The 16,279-nt window shown below is 45.3% G+C and overlaps 1 protein-coding gene across 1 annotated transcript in view; it reads right to left on the bottom strand.

Annotated features, from left to right (window-relative positions):
- Positions 1-16,279, bottom strand: part of CCBE1 (collagen and calcium binding EGF domains 1) — a 228,658-nt gene that overhangs the window by 176,663 nt on the left and 35,716 nt on the right. The gene's annotated exons all lie outside the window — the stretch shown is intronic.

Consider the following 16,279-nt stretch of genomic DNA (forward strand, 5'->3'; position numbering starts at 1 on the left):
CTTCCCTGCGCACAGCACAGAAACTAAAAAATGGAAGACGGATGGAGAGACAGGAGGGCTGAGAGAAGGTCTAACATACATCTAATTACATCTCCAAAAGAAAAAACGATAAGCCAACATTTGAAGAGGTAAGAGCTAAGGAATGCCCAGCATTGACCAAAGACACAAATCCTCAGATTCTGAGGGTGCAACACATTCTAATTAGGGAGAAAGGAAGAAAGCATGGGAGCTAATACGGAATAAAAATCTAGAAAGCAAAGACAGTTTACAGGCAGAAAACAGAGATCGATTACTTCAAAGCAAGGACAATTTGACTGTCATCAGATTTTAATAGCTAGAAATAGAAGCCAGATGACTGCGAAATCATAACTTGAAAGTGCTGTTAGGAAATAGCTATCAATCTAGAATCGTGTGGACAGCTAATCTGGCATTCAGTGAAACAATCCTGAGCAAACAAAAAAGGAGAAAGTACGAACAGCACACATCACCAAAGGAACTGTCAAAGGACGTACTTCACAAGAAGGGAAGATTATCTTGAGATGCCTGGGTGGCTCAGTTGGGTAAGCATCCGACTCCAGCTCCAGTCATGATCTCACCGTGAGTGAGTTCGAGCCCCGCGTCAGGCTCTGTGCTGACAGCTCAGGGCCTGGAGCCTGCTTCACATTCTGTGTCTCCCTCTCTGCCCTCCCCCGCTTGTTCTTGGTCTCACTCTCAAACTTTACAATTTTTTTTTTAAAAAAGGAAAACCATCTCACAAAAGGGAGATCAGATATGCAGTAAGGAAAAGCAAATAGATAATTTTTTTTAGATTTCATATTTATCAACTGTAAAAACCACTAACAAAATGTGCAGCATAGGGGATTAGAACAAAGATCTAAAATACTGATCAAAACTTACAGAAGGTCTGATCAAAATTACATTCTAACAAAATACTGTATTATTCAGAAAGAAAAAAGTCAGACTTCAAGGTCAGTGTGCACATGAAACAGTAACCCATTAAATGACTAGAAATGGGAAGTTTAACTTCCAAAAAAAACAAAACAAAAAAGAGGGAACATATTTTAAATTAAATCCAACAGGAAAATCAAAAGGAAGCAACACCATAGGAAAGAAAACATACAAGATGATGATCATTGAAATAGTTTTTATATCACAAGTCACAATATACTTTTAAAGAGCCAGATTACATTAAAAAAAAACAACAATTAAGCTAGCTACATGCTTAGAAAAGACACACTTAAAATGAAGACCTAGAAAAGGGGGGCAGAGTAAAGATGATGGGAGGAAAAAAGCGACATTAATAACAGACAAAAGAGGGGCACCTGGATGGCCCAGTCAGTTAAGCATCTGACTTTGGCTCAGATCATGATCTCGCAGTTCATGAGTTCGAGGCCCATGTTGGGCTCTGTGCTGACAGCTCAAAGCCTGGAGCCTGCCTTCAGATTCTGTGTTCCCTCCCCACCCCGCTTGTGCTGTCTTTCAAAAATGAACATTAAAAAATTTTTTTAAACCAGACAAAAGAGACATTAAGGTAAAAAGCATTTAGATCAGGATAGTCATTTTGATCTTGGCACTATGTGAGGGGGGAGAAAAGAAAAGCACTATTTTAACCCCAGACCCGTTCTCAAGAAGGTTTGGCTGAAAAGCACACAGCAATAAGCGTCTTTTCGAGTGGTCACAGGTACAGGCATCTGGAAATGGGACCACAAATTCTCTTCTGAAGGAAACCTTTTTCCCAGGCCTTGAACATTCCCAGATACAGATTCAAGGGATAGGAGCTCACAGCCAAAAATTACAAAACACAAAAGGAACCCAGAGGAAGACTTATCACACTCAGAAAACATTTTAAGAAACAAAAGGTCTCTTTAATACAATGTCAATATTCACAAACAAAACCGAGAATGTTTACCAACAATGCACATTCTCTGTCCTCATCCCAGACCCACTTAATCAGAAACTGACAATGAAGCCCAGCATTTGTGTGTTAATAAGCCCTCCAAGTGATTCTGATGCATAGTGAAGTTTGAAAATCACCATACTAGAGATTTTCCGTAGAACCAATGAGGCAAGATAAAGGAAAGGAAAAAACAAAACGCATTTGGAGATAGGATTGCTCTTGAATGAAAAAAAAAAAAAAAAAAGATTCTACAGCTTATCCCTGTTGCAGTACACAAATCTCAAAGGTATTTACAAAGATCTCTAAGAAAATGTAATTTTTAAAAAAGGATTCCATTTATAATAAAGCTTTTAGAAAGACTTATAAAATTTTCTAATTCTTTAAGAAGTTTGTACAAGATTAAGGAACCCCTAAAAGGATGCATAAATATACTATGTTCATGAATATGAAGACTCAATTTGGGAATAAAGGATTCTCAAATTTTTTCATTTTTCTTTTAAATTTTTGACGTTTATTTATTTTTGAGACAGAGAGAGACAGAGCACGAACAGGGGAGGGGCAGAGAGAGGGAGACACAGAATCCGAAACAGGCTCCAGGCTCCGAGCCATCAGCCCAGAGCCCGACGCGGGGCTCGAACTCACGGACCGCGAGATCGTGACCTGGCTGAAGTCGGACGCTCAACCAACTGAGCCACCCAGGCGCCCCAAATTTTTTCATTTTTTAATGTTTCTTTTTGGGGGAGGGGGAGAGAGGGAGAGCCAGTAGTTCTGTAGATCCCCTTCCGTTGCTGGTAGGAGTGAAAACTGATACCACCACTGGGGAAAACTGGCATCCTCTAGCAAAGCTGAACATCCCCCTTCCCAAGAGTTCTGCAGACCCACTCGTAGGACATCCTCTACAAGAGCTCCTACAGGTTTACCCCAGGAGACACACCTGAGAATGTTCAGAGCAGTGGTGTTTGTAAAGGCAAAAACTTGGGAACGATTCAAATGTCTGCAACAGAATATGGAAATTGTGTTTTCTTTTTTTTTTTTTTTAATTTTTTTTAATGTTTATTTATTTTTGAGACAGAGGGAGACAGAACATGAGTTGGGGAGGGGCATAGAGAGAGGGAGACACAGAATCTGAAACAGGCTCCAGGCTCTGAGCTGTCAGCACAGAGCCCGATGCGGGGCTCGAACCCACGAACCGCAAGATCATGACCTGAGCCGAAGTCGGACGCTTAACCGACTGAGCCACCCAGGTGCCCCTGAAATTGTGTTTTCATAAAATGGAAGGCTACGCTGCAAGGAAAAATGGACCAACCACGGGGGGTGGGGGTGGGAAGGACTCAAACGATGGGTTTTGGGGGGTTTTGTTTTCATTTTGTTTTTGCCTTGATCAAACACAATGTTAAAGGAAAAAAGTCAAATACAGAAAACAATTTAAGAAAACGGTTATCCTTTTATAAAAATCAGTTTATGAATGGATGATTGGGTGGCACATTTATATGCATTTAATATATCTAATACACGCAAATATTTCACATTATTTACCCTGTCTAGTATCATTCATCCTGTCTCTTTTCATCAGACCTGAAGCACGTGATTCTCTTTAAACCCTCAAGGTAAAGAAAACAAGCCACCACAGGCTACTTGAGCAAATGCTCCACTGTTTGAAGGCCATTTAACCAGAGCTTCAAAAGCATTTCAAGGGGCGCCTGGGTGGCGCAGTCGGTTAAGCGTCCGACTTCAGCCAGGTCACGATCTCGCGGTCTGTGAGTTCGAGCCCCACGTCAGGCTCTGGGCTGATGGCTCGGAGCCTGGAGCCTGTTTCCGATTCTGTGTCTCCCTCTCTCTCTGCCCCTCCCCCGTTCATGCTCTGTCTCTCTCTGTCCCAAAAATTAAAAAAAAAATTAAAAAAAAAAAAAAAAAAAAAAGCATTTCAAGTCACAGCAGCTGCTTTGGAAGCTTAGTACCTTCCAAAGCATGGGCCACCCAAGATCCCAAATGCCCCAGTCCTTTGAGTAGAGGGTGCTCCTTGGCCAAGCAATTTAGGAAAACGCTTCCTTAATCCAGCTAAATAAGTTTTTCAACTCCAAGTCTTCTCAGAGTCCTAAATATGCTCAAGTTTACCGTGGATGCCCAAGTGAGAGATCCAAGTACTGCTTCCCAAACATATCTGACCCAAAGATCCTTCCTCTCTCCCCACTCTGAAACATCCCGCAGGGGTTAGGATTTTGTGGAACACCATTTGAGACCCACTGACCTAGATAATCTCTATGGGTCTCTATTGACTGAATGCATAAAGTCTGGCGTTCCTATGCCCTGTGGCTATGGAAGGTACGCCCCCCAGACTATGCTAGCAAGCCATCTTAATCTGTCCTCAGAGGTACAGGCTCCCGAACTTTCCTGGGCATTATTTCTACAGAACCACCACCCTCAGACCAATCTGATTATTTAACTGAACGCCAATGTAATCCTTTCAAGAACCACTTGCCATTTCCAAGAACTAAATAAAAATGAATCTCTAATTCAACATGTGATGAAATGTTTACATGTATGGATGTCTCCCTAATACCCCTTATCCCTCCCCTCCATATTGTAACTCCCAGCTGGAATGGGGGGAGGTGGAGGGAAAAAGATCCTGTATCCACGCCACCTCCCCCCAATACCCTTGCCAATTCCTAACAGAGTATCCTCGGGCTTTAAAGCCAGAGATTTTCCTGCTTCCCATAAGTTGTCAGTGGAAAAATTCTTGTTCTCATCTGCTTCTTCTACTAGATATAAACAATGATACAAAATTATGCCCATCAAAATGCTGTATTAGCTCCCAACGTAAGTCATCTGTTGATTTACAGATCCCGGGAACGTCCCAAACTCACGCATGGCTTCTGAGAACCAGGATTTTACATCTAGGTATTTAACACTCGCAGTATGAGGTCATAAAAATTTCATCTGATGTTGGACAAGGCCCTTCTTGGAAGGAGAAGAGCAAGATTTAAAGACTACCTGCTTCCTTCCAGAAGCATTCCAAAGCACCTCCTCCTAATACAAAAGGCACTCCCCCTCCTCTATCCCATTCCACTGAGGTCCCTAACACTTGGCTGTAGGAAGAGCCATCTAGGTTGAGATGTTAAAAATGAAATACTTGGTCTCAGATGGTCCATGAACTAGGACAAAATCTGTGGCCAAGACCCTCCCCCTTATTCCAAAGACACTATAGACACCCTATGTGAGACGTTAACTGGTCTTGAAACCAATTTGGCTAGCCTTTGCTCAGGGTTATAGAAGACAGCTTGAGAGGTATAGGGAATTTCTTTGAAGAAAGCTAAGGACTCCACCCTTCTCCTCTTACCAAGTGGGAGGGGTTCCACGCAATAAGTGTCCACTGGAGTTTGTAGGGCATCGTGACTGGTGCTGGAATCACACTGTAGATGCCTAAAAGGCTAATGAGACAGATAACCATCCTCAGAATTTTTCAGGGTCAAGGAACTGAGTTTCCTGTGGGTCAGTTACAGACTTCAAGAAGAAACCAGGGACCCACCCAAAAGGCCTACCCGGGGGAAGAGAGGATCCTAACCAAGAAGTGGGTGGCCAAGAACTCACTGGGGAGCCTGCATGGTCACAGAGAAGCTGTGGCCAGTGTTCTGGGAATGCTGGTGAGGAACCATGGAGGTGTTAGAGCTTACGGTATCGAAAGCAAAACTTCAACTTGGGAATGAGCTAGGGTTTTAGGGGACCATAAATCCTGTGAAATTCATGCAGAAATTTCACGTATACACGGCCAGCTATTCTGACCCTTCACCATACTAAACCACAAACCCATCTAAGAACAGTTGCCCTGGGGGTGCCTGGTTGACTCAGTTCATGGAGTATGTGACTCTTGATCTTGGGGTTGTGAGTTCGAGTCCCATGTTGGATGTAGAAATTACTTAAAAGTTAAAAAAAAAAAAAAAAAAGAACCACTGCCCTAAAAGTGTAAATACCCCTTATAACATCAGAGATTTTTTTTTAGCGGTTTTATGTAGCAAGGGTTTCAAAACTTTACTTCCTGAGGAGAGTCTGGTGTGCGGGGAGTCTGTTACTGATGAAGTGCTGACCCACCAGCTTCAGCCACCAGCCTAGCTGTGAACGGACCACCAGTGCCATATACACTTGGAAGCAGCTAGGATGACAGCCGGGTCCCTAGAGTATTTCCTCCCAGAAAACCATTCTGAATCCAGGTTAACCCCAAAACACACACTAGGGACTGCCAGCCTTAGAACAATGAAATAGGCTTGGATTATTCTGTGGTCCTGAGGACGGGAGCCATGCCTTCTCGAAGGAATTCACTGCATTGATTTTATCTAATAGAGCAACTAAAGCAAAAAGTTGATACTGATGCTAGGCTCAAAAAAAAAAAAAAAAAAAAAAAAAACCACCTTGGTAACAGCTTCCCAGATTTTTTCTTTAATCCTTGTTTACATTTGGTTTTATTTCTGCCTAAAAATATCCACCACGTATTAACAAATTCAGCCTTAAAATAAAGTGGAGGGTATGAAAAGTCTTCCCCAAATATACCTATTCTGTATTATTTATTTCATGGCTGCATGACACAGGAAATATCCTCTGTATATGAAAAACTTGTATACATGAGCTCAAGCGTATAGTCAGTCACACATACAGAAAAACACTGGGAAAATATGCAGCAAAACATCAATACTACACTTCTGTTGGACGCAATTACGGATCAACTGTTTTCCTACTTCTGTAGTTTTCTACAATGACCATTGTGCTTTGCAGTCAGGTTACGTAATGATCCAATTTGCTCCACAAGGTTTGCTCTTACCAGGGCTCGCAGAAAGCTCCTGTGCATGTTAACTTCTGTAAAAAGTCCTGGCACTTCCCAGAAACCCACAGTCATGAAAGGAAACGCTTGTGTTGTATATAGAATCTGCCCCTCCGTCTGTGAATGGTGATCCGATTAAAATATGCAAATTCAACTGGATACTTGGGAGGAAGGAATTTTCACAGTTTTCTATTTGGCACACATTTCCACTGTGTTCGTGTGATAAATTTCGTTAACATAAAGTCACTTTCTATTTTTTTATGGGGGCTGACCTGTATACTTGACATGGATTAGTTTCAGGCATACAACTGGATATTTTATATACGCTGCAAAATGATCAAAATCTAGCTTATACCCATCACCGTAGTTACAGATCTTTTTCTTCTTGTGAGAACTTTTAAGATCTACTCTTAGCAATTTTTTTTTTTTTTTTTTTTAAGTAATCTCTACACCCAACATGGGGCTGGACCTCACAACCCCGAGGATTAAGAGTTGTAGGCTCTCCTGACTGAGCCAGCCAATAGAGTATTAACTGGGGTCACCGTGCTATGGATGACATCCCCGTGACATTTTATAACCGGAAGTCTGTACCTTCTGACCCCCTTTTGTCATCCACGCCTCAACGGATAGTGGCCCATCAAGACGTTTTATGAAACTTTGTGTGTATTTCTAAGAGCAGACAGGAAGCATCTCATCAAATACTGCATGCTACTGCTGTTTAGTTACTAAGACACAAGAGACTTCAGGCAATTTCCATCCCTCCCCATACCCTGTGGAGAAGAGTGGCCCCCGGGAGATCTGTGCACGGCCTGGTGGCCGTGCGTCTGGGCTCAGCCCCTTACCAGGACTTCCTCAGTCAGAGGAGCCCGGAAAATACACTCCACGCACTCAGCAGCCAGAGGCACAGTTTACCTTCACCCACTGATCTCATGACGTGTAAGACAACCCACACCCCCAGCCCTCCATACTTTTACCGAAATGAGTCATTTGTAAATTAATGCTTCATGCGAAGTAGCAGCTGCTATCAACAGAGCACTTTAATTATACACGGCAGGCCTTTTACACGCACTAGCGGATTTCATCCTCAATCATTTTATAGATGGGGAAACTGGGCCTCTGCGAGGCCAAGGGGTCCCACCGCCCCCATAACTAGGGAGTGGGAGAGTCTGGATACAATCCCCATCTCGCAGATTCCAAAGTACAGTCTTTCAACCATCTCAGCTACTGTTCAGTTGTAATGAAAAACCCCCTTCCGTCCCTTGCTCACTGAAACTTGGGGCGGGGGAGTGGAGATAAAGGGGTCACAAACCTAAGCCTTCACGGGGCATGTGCACGGGGCAGGGGCTACCCCAGTGTAGGTGTGTGAGCTCCAAGAGTGGCCAAGCCAAGGCCATCATCAAGGAGCTCAGAGCTCTGTCTACGGGGAGAAAAGGGCCACGAAAGGGTTGCCTCGAGGAGCACACGGGAAGCAGCAGGGGGGGGGGGGGGGGGGAAGGGCTCAGGCAGGCTCCGTCCCATTGCTTCGGTTAACAGTTTGGGAGGAGGGTGTGAGCCATGGTTCATGCCAACTCCGTCGCCCTCTTCCTCTGCACGGAGTGTCCTGGCTTCAGGACCACAGGGAGAATTTGAAATACGGCAGAAGCCACAGAACTACTACTCAGAGAAAGGCTTCGGCCGCGGAGTCATCCCCATGGAACTATTTAAGAGAACCCATTTAAAAAGCAAAAACAAACCGACGCACAGAGGCACAGGCTAGTGTCCTCAGTCCGCCCCTGCCTGGACTCCAGACTGAGGGGATTGGGAGCGACCATCAGAGCAGGGGCCAAGCTCTCCACTCAAACCAAAGGCTCCAAACCTCTGCAGAGTGACCCTTTCCTCCCCAGGCTCCTACCACTGAAGGACACTTAACCTCCTGCTCCCTTCGACTTGTAGCTTTCCACGGGAAACCTAATGGGATCGGGTTCGGAAAGCCTCCGACACACTAAAAAGGTACCTAATCCTTTTAGCGTAAGGGATAATCTTTTCAGAGAAAACTGCGCCGGCTTACGTTAAGCGCAATTTCCTCTGAAGTTCTCATCCCAGCCGGAATTTGCACATTCAAGCATTTTCCGATGCCCTGGGAACGCTCCCCAAACATTCCAGAGCCACACGTCTCCCTCTGCCTTTCACGTTCCACCTCAGCACCCAAACTGCACCAGGGAAAGTCACTGGAGTCGGAAACCGGGTTAGCGTTCCGTGGTCAATGGGCAGCAGGGACAAGTCAAATAGAAGGAAACAAAGGTTCCCTGTCTGTGCACAGGGAGCAGCCCCAGAACCTCGAGAAACAGACTCTAGCACAGCTTGAGAGATGACGGCACAGAAGGGGCAACGGTGAATTTCCCAAGAGCAGACCATTTCCGGGCTATGACAGCTAACGAATCTGAACATCGTGCGGGATTTTTTAAGTTTGAGAGCGAGAGAGCACAGGCAAGGGAGGAACGGGGGCAGGGAGAGGATCCCAAGCCGGCTCCGCACCGCCAACGCAGAGCCTGACGCGGGGCTCAGACTCACAAACCTGAGCCGAAATCAAGAGTCAGATGCTTAACCCGCCGAGCTGCCCAGGCGGCCCCATATCACACGGGATTTCTTAACCTCACCCCTGGACTGTGAGGACTTTCTACCCTTTTCCATTTCTCCAGAGGCATAAACGGGAGAAGCCACACCCAGACTACAGAAAGAAAAGGACCCCCACGGTCGCACCAAGCGCGGTATTGTCTGAACTCAACTGGGGCGAGGGATGTTCAGATCGTTTACGTAATTCTTTGGACAACAAAGCAAATCTAAAAAGATGAGCTGCTGGCGCTGGGGTTTGCTGCAGGTATCCAAAAACGCGTGTACGTACTGCCTTGCTAGGAAACAAAACGAGGCATTTTTAAGACAAGACCCACCGCTCCCCTTTCTGGGACAGGTATTGCCCAGAGCGCACACTAAGTGCCGTTTTCCCATTTGGACCGAGTTTAGGTTCTTTCTGCCAGTGAGGAGGCTGGCAGTCATTCCTACAACTAACCCGATTTCTCTGCAGTGTGAATGTTTTTCTTCTGGGAACCAATCTGTTAGCCATGGCCCAGCACATCTTAGAGCAAGGATCTTTCCCGAGATGGAGTGATTGACAGGAACTTAATCTTCTGCAGCTGTATGCGTGGCTTTTTTTTCCCCCCCTAGGCAAGACCCTCGGAGAAAGGGAGGTGGGTAGGAGGCACGCACAGCTGGTGACGTCGCCGTGTGCCTTCAGACTCGAGACCCACACACAGGACCTCTTTCCCGTCACTGACGAAAATGTCAGCTTTGGGAAAACAAGGGGGAGAATCCAGGGCTATCGTTTTAGAATACGCCTTTCTCCCAGGAGTCTCAAACTCGGAATCAAAGAATCAAGGAAAACTCCGCCCTCTTCCGTCACTGACGGGTGAACAAGTTATGGGAGCCTGATGGATAACTAGGCTTGCTCGGCATCCTTTTGATGCTCAGTAAGGACGACACACAAATGGACTTCCTTTTGACTTTAAGATGGGAAATCTCTAGCCCAGACTAAAATGCTATAGCCCTTAACAAAGCTTAGGTCCATAAAAATATTTTGTGACAATAGGGTTAAAAAAAAAAAAAAAAAAAAAAAAAAGGAAACAGAGGCAGCTGCCATTGCCCTCCCGTTTGGACTTGAAACCAACTGAGAAAGCCATTTCTTCACTCGCTGAAGGCATTTCAGTTCCATTATTGTTTGACACAGTCCCACTGCAAAGGTGCTTTTATAGAAAACTCTGAAAAGGAGATGGGGTCAGACTGTTCTAACCATTTCACTTCTCAGTCCCTCCCCGCCCACATTCCGCAAAAATCATCATGTAGGTTTGCGGCCTGAGCCTGGACAAAACGTTCCCACTAACACGGTCTTCCCCTTTCCCTCCAGCTCTCTCAAAGAACGACATTGTTCTTGCCCCACAATCCCCGCAGAGTTGGCAATCGTCCCTCTTGTCCCCAGGAGCCCAGTAAGAACCAGTCTAGGCCTTTCATAGACACCCTGAACACAGCTGAGGGTCACTCCGTCAGGGAGGGAGACACCAAAACTTTTCATACCCAATTTAGGGGAAATGCAAGCTGGTCACTTTTTTTTTTTAATCCGTCCGCCTAACAAAACTGATATATTTGAAGTCTCATCGCTGTATCTAGACAGAAAACATTTTAACCAATGACAGTTTTAAAGGCTTCCATTCAGAGTGTAAGCACTGTGCTGAACACAGGGCTATGCTTCTCACTCATCGTGCCATTTTTCTCACAACATTCCTATTAGCACATTAGTTCTACTTTATGGATAAGGAGTTAAAGCTTGGAGGAGTTAAGATTGTCCAGAGTCTTCCATAAAGCCCCCAAATTCATTCTCAGCATCAATGCCGCTTTATACTCCCAACAGAATAAAAGATCCCACGCGGACAGCAAAGGGTGCAAGAGTTTGAAACTCTACGTAGCACCGCTTTCCCCTGGGTTCATCTTAGTGTAATTCAAAATCAAAAGTAAATATTAGTTACTATTCGATTTAATACGGATCTTCCTGAGGAGAAAATAGGGAATCCTATCAGAAGTGGATTGAGGACTTCCAGGTTATTTACAAAACTTGCATGCCTATAATACAGAAGCAAACATATCAGCTCCATAAGAAATACTAATACAGGGTACTGCTGATTCCAGAGGTTATAGATGTAGCCAGAAGGCGTTCGGCATCGCTAAAATAGTACAAAGAGAGAAAGAGGCACAATTCAATGGTTTAAAACTAGGCTGGAAAAAGTAGTTAGAATTATAATTATTGACGAAAGATTTAAAAATGCTCCATTCTGTTTAATGGCCGAATACCGCCCTGATCAACAGTGAAGGAAAAGACTACATATATCCAGCATTAACAGGATTTTTGCTTTTTATTTTGAGCACAGCTCTCTTGCTAACTTGGTATAAAGTCACATACAGCAGAAATGAAGAAAATGTTCACATAACACACACACACACACACACAGCACATGTTCTGTGTGGGCGTGGCAACAACACGGTGGTAGGAAGGGAACTGGAACAAGGGCAGAGAGACCCAGAGTAGATGGTGACGGCCACCACCACGACATGGGACCTTGGGCAGTCCCTCAGCCTCTGGGATTCTGGACATGGTCGTCCAAACACAAAGGGAGCTTGACCATGAGGTGTGGTCTCCAGTTCTAAAATTCACTTTCATACTCTCAGAGGTTAGTTTGTGACTAACGTTGACGGGCTCCATTCAACATAGAAATCCAAGGGCAAAGTCTGTGACCACAGGTCAGTAGGAGAGCCAGCCCCCAATCACCCAGCTCCACAAGACTAACCACCCATCGGGAGCTAGCAATGGAGGGAAAAATCAAGAGAACACGGAGCCACCGAGCAGAAAGGCGGCGAGCGCCATAAGGAGACCAGCTTCAAGGACTTGCTACATCGAATGTGTTTTTTAATGTCTCTTGGCAACTTCTCAGTAAAGGGCCAGATACTAAATCTCGTAGGCTTTACGAGCCATACGGTCTCTCCCCCGCAACTACTCAAATTCTGCCTTTGTAGCAAGAAAGAAACCATAAACAACATGTAAAGAAATAGGTATGGATATGTCCCAGTAAAACTTTATTTACAAAAACCTACAGCAGCCAGATTCATCAGCTGAACCACTGCCAACCCCTGGGACAGAACAGGTTTCCTCGGGGTCCAAACATCCACGAAAGGCTGGCAGGCTGCAGGGAGCCTACCGGCCACAGCTGTTGGCCACAGTCCGTCTTCACAAGAGGCCACTGTGCATGGCTCTTTAGGACTGCCACTCAGCCATCAGACATTAAACCCCATGTGAATACACCAAATACACACACTATCACTCAGAAAGCAAAGAACCCATGTTCACTTTTTTTTTTTATGAAGCCTGATATAGCAAGCCTGGGATATTTTCACAAACCTGTAAGCAATCTGGTCTGGTGATTTATTCCAAATGTTGACTCTACTTTGAATGTGGTGCCCAGGATTACAGAACACAAGAGGGCGGCTGGAGGAAAAGGCAGGGACAATGAGGTATCCTAAATATAATTTCTGCTTTGGAGTCTTAAAAACCAAAAACCCGGAGGACCATCCCCACAGAAGTGAACTTGCACACTATAATTTTACAATCAGATCTCCAAGAAGTAGGTCCATGTCAAGTGAAAGAAGAGTGTTCGTCTCAACAGGACGGGGCAGGATCTCAAGGGGGCACAAGAGTTCACCGAAACGTTCTCCTACTTCATGAAAAAAAAGCAAGCCAATTATATTTTGTACTATTTTTAAACAGAATTTTTTAAAAACCTACAAAGCATTCATGGCTGTGGCTCATTTAACTGTCGAATGTCTGAAGGAGTCTTTTAAGTTCTATTAAATCTTGGGAGAGCAGCGACTTCAACACTAAATTATTTTCTCGGGTGTTTGGTAATTGCTGGTCTGCAATATAGGAAAGGAGGTTAATTTACCTTCCAGTGAGCCATGGCTTTAAATTAGTTGTACAAAGGGAGAATTTAAGGACTCCGCTCAGAGGACATGAATTCCAGGCCATTAGTTTTTGTTCCTGGTGGTCAGGAATGGCATCTGGGCCTAATTATTCACATGTGTATCTAGCGGGGCAATTGTCTGGCTAACTAATATATTTTAAGAGGTCGGCATTTTCAGCGATGGAGTTGTAAACACAAGGCTTATTATTTGGTCTGAAGCATAAAGTTTCCTAGATACCAAATGCTAATTTCACAGGCTTCCTCTACTACAGAAACTACTAGGGGTTCAGCATTCCTTTATACCACCACCAAGCCTCAGTTGGGAGTGTGGAGGGGGGGCCCCCCAAAGCCTCTATCCTCTGGGCGCTTCACACCGGGAGGCCACTGTAATTTGCCATTAGTCAAGCCCAGAAACCCTGAAAGGGACAAGAAACCGTGACAGCTGGGAAGGGGAGTCATCTAGGGTCTCACGTGGTTCACAGGCTTCACGGAGTATACCCTAGGGTCAGGGACAGGCCAGGCCCCCCAAATGTCTCCACTCCTGGTCTTTCACAGCCTGAAAGTCTACCTCGAGCCTCTCATTTCCTTGGTCCCGTTATCTCTAGCAGTCCTGGGTAGACGTTGTCGAAAGCCACGAACCACTTATCTGTGTCACAACACCAAGTGGTTCACATCGCAGAAGACTAACCACCATCCGATCACGGCTACACCAAGTGGTTCAGATCTAGCCGAGCTACTCAGCAAAGCTTGCAGGGAACAAGACCTAAGACAGGAGGGAGTTCAAGGGACACCCGGAACAGGGGGGAGGAAGCTCTGCAGTGAGGAGTGAGCGGCCAAGGAACACCAAGAACGGAGCAGCGTGAAAAGGGAGAAAGAGAGACCCCAAGACAAAGGCTAATCCTTCATTCACATCGAACCCGAGTGGGGCAGGGCACCGCACAGCAATTGTCCTTCCACACAAGGGACACCAAACTCAGATCCTCCATAACAAAAAGGATATTCTTCACGGACCCTTCGGGTTATCTGGGTTTCAAGACTGTTGATGACACCAATCTATAGGCTTAACATGCTCGGTCATAAAATCGTAATCAAAAAAAAAAAAACTGATGAAGAGGGGCACCTGGGTGGCTCAGTCGGTTAAGCGTCTGACTTCAGCTCAGGTCACGATCTCACGGGGTTCAAGGGTTCGAGCCTTGCGTCAGGCTCTACAGGCCAACAGCTCAGAGCCTGCCTTGGGTTCTGTGTCTCCCTCTCTCTCTCTGGCCCTCCCCTGCCCATACGCATGCTCTCAAAAACATTAAAAAAAAAAAAAAAAAAAAAAAGGTGTGATGCTCAGCACTGTATCATCAGAAAGGCTCAGCCAATTTATCTTTCCAGCCGCACCCAGATCAGTGCCTACGATGCCACAAGTAATCAGCTTTCAAAAATGGAAAAAGCAAGCAAGCTGAGCCAGCACACGCTACACGCTCCTCTGCGTGGCTTCCACGCACGTTACAGAGCCGGGCTGGGGGGCAGGAAATAAGAACTACCAGTCCTCTGATCTCCTTGGAGAAAGGTTCCATGTAAACACTGAGGATTCGGTTACCGCGGAAATTCTACAAGGAAATGGGGCCTCCCACACTGAAGCTGGAGCACATTCCGTAAATACTCTCAACATGTTAAGTTTTTTCAAAAACGGTGTTCTTTTAAACAGGAGCCAATTTTGAATAGGAGAAGCCAGTACAGACACCGTTAAATCTAACACAGATTTCTTCCAGGGCTTTCGAATAACCAGCAGTTCTTGAAAGTACGACTCTCTCTCCAGCACCTAAATAAATAAAATTTAATTTAAAAATGGGGAGGTGGGAAGGCAGAAATTACTCCCAGCATATCAAAGAGCTTCAACAATTTGGTTGTACTTTTAGCAACTACTATTTATTACATGTGGCTGTGTTATAGACACGCAGAGGTCCCTTCCGAGGGGACCAAAGCACAAAACTCTCCCCACTGCCAGCAAGGGGCCACACGATCAAACACCCAGATGAAAGTCTCCTAGACGGTTTGCTCACTTGTAAAATGAGAGGTTGTAGAGACGAAACCAGAGTGCAGACATCTTTCCAGTCCTAAGTCCCTGTGGACACGGAGTCCCTTTAGCCCCGGTACCGTCCCCGTAGAACATCGTCCTCTTTAGCTACCTCCTCGGCCGGCGATAGACAACGTCCGAGTTTCTCATGAGCCCATGATTATTCTCCGTATGTCCACTTCGGTGGCCTCTCCAGGACTCAGGACCACTCTGTACAGCGGTACAGCTCTGCCCTGCACATGGGCGCCCAGCGTGGGGGAGCCAATCAGGGCCAAGATCCAGCCTGCACCCCCGGTCGATCAGCCTAGAGCTCCAGAGATGCCTTTTCCCGATTCAAGCCAAAGCATGCTACATCCTAACGGTAGCCCTGCCTGGAAACATGAACCTCTTCACAGACCCCAGAAGTAGAAACCTAAGTAGGTGAGCAAATGATCATTCAGTCCAACACAGGAGGGAGAAAAAAGTGCCCTTTAGACAGACTGCTTGCAGAGCCTGAATCTTCACATTTTAGTCTTTTTTTTTTTCCCCTAAGGAAAATAGAAGTTTAACATTTCTCAGTGACCGCGCTCCAATTCCCGAATAGTGAAATTACTCTTCAGAGTATTGCCCCTGCAATATTCTGGGGATGTCTGTGCAGAGGGTAGAGACCACAGTACTGTCCCTCTTAAGTCAAAGACTCCGTCCCCCATTTCCTGCCTCTACGAATAAGAGCGCTCAACCTAATCGGTTTTTTCAAAAATGATACGAAGTAATCCAAAAAAACCCTCCTGAAAAGCCTAGAAAATTGGACTCTGGGACATCATCAGCTGGAACTGGTCTCTCATTAGAATAACTTCACAAGCCAAGAGACTAACCACGGATTGACAAACGCCTTTTGCTGAGACATCTCAATACCTGGCAGACTAAGGGGAAATATAGAAATAGATACATCTTTGTAAACTATTTCCTCCCTTGATGACTTGATCATGAAATGG

Source organism: Panthera tigris, chromosome D3, assembly GCF_018350195.1.
Source record: "Panthera tigris isolate Pti1 chromosome D3, P.tigris_Pti1_mat1.1, whole genome shotgun sequence".
Taxonomy (NCBI): domain Eukaryota; kingdom Metazoa; phylum Chordata; class Mammalia; order Carnivora; family Felidae; genus Panthera; species Panthera tigris.